Raw genomic sequence first — 4,162 nt, 5'->3', positions numbered from 1 at the left:
AAAGCCAAAGGCTGCCGAAATGTCCATCGGTACGGGAATGATTACACGGACTAGGAGGTGGCCACGCAATAGAAGACTGTGGCCCTGAAAACGGTGAAATAATAATACAGGAGCTCCTGTATATGGAGCCAGCCCTGTCCAAGTGTCTGCATGTCTGAGCCCACTTAATCCTCAGAATCCTCCTACAAGTAGTGTTTTATTGCATTCCTTTTACAGATGGGGAGACTGGTAAATAGAGATGTTAACTAGCTCTCCGGGGTCAACAGCTAGTCAGTGACAGCTTCATGGTTTGAATTCAAAGAACAATGCTCTAAAGCCATTCTCTCAACCACTGAGCTCCCTGTGCATGAAAAGATAGTCACGCAGTCAGTGACAGCTTCATGGTTTGAATTCAAAGAACAACGCTCTAAAGCCATTCTCTCAACCACTGAGCTCCCTGCTTGCACGTGCATGAAAAGATAGTCACGACATGCTAAGTAAACAAAGAGAGGAATTAATACAATGTATGGCAGGATGTGATCCTTATAAAATAGGTCTGATTTTTATACAACGAAAAAAAATCGATGAGAATATACACCAAAATGGTAAATGCATTCTGTCTAGTGATGGAATTGGGGGTGACTGTGGCTTTCTCTGTACCTCCCAGCATTGTGTGAAAATGTTTACAAGTATTGCAAACCACTTAAGAAAACAGTTATTGTCCGGCCATCGTGGCTCAGCGGTTGAACGTCGACCAATGAACCAGGAGGTCACCATTCGATTCCCGGCCAGGGCACATGCCCGGGTTGTGGGCTTAAGCCCCAGAAGGGGGCATGCAGGAGGCAACCGGTCAATGATTCTCTCTCATCATTGATGTTTCTGTCTCTCTTTCTCTCTCCCTTCCTCTCCAAAATCAATAAAAATATATTCTTTTAAAAAGAAAGAAAACAGTTATTTCTACTTGGGAAAAGAAAAGGAGCTAAGCAGCCTTGGTCAGGATTTGGGGAGGGGGCATGGTCTAGACATGGAGGGAACTTACAGCTGTGGGTGACTTTTCAGCCCGTGTGCTCCTGTGTCGTTTGCAGGAATCACAGGCGTTGCCGATCATTCACACCTGCTTAATGGCAGGCACTGATCTGAGACGAAGGAGAACAAGAGGCAGTGTGGGCCAGAGTCTGCAGGAACTTAGAAGAGCTCATAGGACGGTAAGCAGGTAAATAAATGATAGCACTCATAAGGCTGAATACATCGGGTACCATGAAGAAAGGTACCCAGAGGTGCTGCAGAAGTCCAGAGGAGGCAAAGGGTCCCTCCAGGACAGGGACGTAGGGACAACCACATGAACAGGTGACATTTGAGCTGAGCCCTGAGGGTCCGGTCAGATAGGAACAAGTAAAGGAGACAGTAAGAGTCAGAGGCCCTTCTCCAAGGAGTGGAAGGATCATGTGCAGATGGAGGGTGGGAGGGTCAATGGGGGGAGTAAAGGGGGATCTGTAATACTTTCAACAATAAAGACTTCTTTAAATGATCATGTGCAGAGACGCGGGGACTAAAAGCTTGGGGGATGGCCAGGGTGGAGCCCTGAGATATTTATACAGATCATTTCTTCTTAGAATGTGAAGAACTCTGTCCGTCCCATCCACGCCTTGTCAACCAGCAATAACCGAGGTGACCAAGGTCCCAAGGAAAGGAGAACAGAGTACGTGTGAATCTGCTGAAACTCCTATCCCCCTTCCTCACTTTATTTTCTCCCCTTCGAGTTTATCAATTCCTAAAATACACTTAGCGACATATACTTGATTTCTTTCTCTTGGGCAAGGCGTGTTTCCCCACTCAGCTATGAGCTCCATGTAGGCAGGAATGTTTGTTCATCTGACGCAACACCCTATCCTCGGTGCCTGGCACCTTATCTGACACATAGTATGTTCTGAAAATTATTTGGTGACTTCATTAATGAATTGATTAGTTGGCTGACAATAGTTAGGATTAGGGTTAGGGACAGCTACTGGCTGCTTCCCGTTCATGTTGAATTTTAATCTCTCTCTTGTCCACTGTTTTACTGGGAGAGAAAAAAATCATAGCAAATGTGCTTGTGAAATTGCAGTCACCACAGAAGAACAGTAGCTTCTTTATCAGCCACTGCAGAAGGGAGATACAGATTTCCCTTCCTAAAAACAGTCTGCATCAAAGACAAGATAGATATGTTCTAACGCACGCACACATGCGCGCACACACACACAGACACACACACACACACGCACATTCACACATAATAAGTTATTGGATCAAGCTATATCATAAAACAAATACAAAAAAACTAAATGGAAAAATTGGCATGTGGCATAAAACTAATAAAAGCACTAACCCAGACTGCAATAGAGCCGATGCTGGTTGATAAGCTCACCCCACAGATCCAACCTGGCCAGTGATAAAAGGCAATGGACAGTATCCAAATGCATGAGGAAATGCAGATAACAAATCCCCACATGGGCTCTGCTCAACTCTCCTGCTTCTGTAAAAAAGGTAGAATTATCCACTCGAAGGCACTGCTGCTTGCATATTAAAATAGCAAACACGCATTGAACACAGGTAAGATCTGTAGTTGGCAGGGCTGTCTTCCCAGATGTAGAAGGCCCCTCACTCTGTTCTATACCCTGGCAGTGTTCTGTTTTAATAAGAACAACCAAGGCTAAGACTGGACTCCTTGTAGTTATAAACTGTCAGTCAAGGACAACGAGAGAAAGTGCTACTTTCTATCACATGCATCCTTATAGAGATATGCTCAAGTCAATCACAGATTTAAAATTAGCAAAATCAGTCCTGGCCAGACTGCTCAGGGGTTAGAGGGTCGCCCACAGACCAAAGGGTCACAGGTTCGATTCCAGGTCAAGGGCATGTACCTCGGTGGCAGGTTCCCTAGTCCCGGTAGGGGAGCGTGCAAGAGGCAACCAATCAATGTGTCTCCCTCATGTCGATGTCTGTCTCTCTCTCTCTCTCTCTCTCTCTCTCTCTCTCTCTCCTCTCACCCTCCCTTCCACTCTCTCTAGAAATCAAAGGGAAAAATATCAAGTGAAGATTTTTAAAAAAATCAAAGATCTCCAAATTCCTCTTTGCAACACAGCTTCTTGAAATCACTTTTTACACTCATTCTTCCTTCTCCTCCTACAATTCTTGCCCTAATACCCCACTAAGTTGTTTAGCTAAGGTGGTGTGCTCTCCACTTGTTCACCTCCAGGTGACCCAATCTGCAGGACACTCCTCATGTGCATGGGACTCCCCTGTCCCCCTGCCCCACACACTCTCACTGCCCACCTTCCGGCCCCTGCACTTCACTGAGGTCTCTTGTCTCATGACCCATCCTTCGGTTTCCTGTGAAAGTCGGCTTCCTCTTCCCAAACCTCAAATCTGGCCATAAAATAAAATACTCGCAGGGGCCAGGAGGGGCCCAAAATGAAAAGGAGGACAGGCCACTGAGGCAAGTGGAGTGCACCAGCCCGGCTCAGGGGGGCTGCTGGCCCTTCCTGTGGGCTCCAGTGGTCGGATCTCCCAATTTGTAAAAACGTTCACACTTCTTCGTTTTATGGGAACTTGCCCTATGTTTTTACATGTTGTCAACCATTGCTTTTAATGTTTTGACACTGTAAGCCGAATCAAACCCATCTGCAGCCTGAATACAATCTGCTGGCCACAAATGTGTGTGCTCTCCCCAGCCAAACAGATGTGTGGCCAAAACGTCCATGCAACTTTCCCAGAGCGTTCATTGTTGACCTTAAAATACAACCTAGAGCAGTGGTTCTCAACCTTCCTAATGCCGCGACCCTTTAATACAGTTCCTCATGTTGTGGTGACCCCCAACCATAAAATTATTTTCGTTGCTACTTCATAACTGTAATGTTGCTACTGTTATGAATCGTAATGTAAATATCTGATATGCAGGATGGATTTTCATTGTTACAAATTGAACATAATGAAAGCATAGTGATTAATCACAAAAACAATATGTAATTATATATGTGTTTTCCGATGGTCTTAGGCGACCCCTGTGAAAGGGTCATTCGACCCCCAAAGGGGTCGCAACCCACAGGTTGAGAACCGCTGATTTAGAGACTGTGGAAGATGAAGGAATTGCCCTAACCGGTTTGGCTCAGTGGATAGAGCGTCGGCCTGCAGACTGGGTCACAGG

General features: G+C 45.7%; 1 protein-coding gene across 2 annotated transcripts in view; it reads right to left on the bottom strand.

Annotated features, from left to right (window-relative positions):
* Positions 1–4,162, bottom strand: part of KCNS3 (potassium voltage-gated channel, modifier subfamily S, member 3) — a 19,862-nt gene that overhangs the window by 14,734 nt on the left and 966 nt on the right. The window contains exon 1 of one of the 2 annotated variants that reach the window (XM_014531595.1): positions 1,019–1,040. The exons of the other annotated variant lie outside the window; for it this stretch is intronic. The gene's annotated coding sequence lies outside the window, so the exon portion shown is untranslated. Of the gene's footprint in view, positions 1–1,018; positions 1,041–4,162 lie in introns of those variants that run through there. 2 annotated transcript variants of the gene reach the window in all.

The sequence above is a fragment of the Myotis brandtii genome, unplaced genomic scaffold (genome assembly GCF_000412655.1).
Source record: "Myotis brandtii unplaced genomic scaffold, ASM41265v1 scaffold813, whole genome shotgun sequence".
Taxonomy (NCBI): Eukaryota; Metazoa; Chordata; class Mammalia; order Chiroptera; family Vespertilionidae; genus Myotis; species Myotis brandtii.
This window is presented reverse-complemented; position numbering and strand designations above follow the sequence as displayed.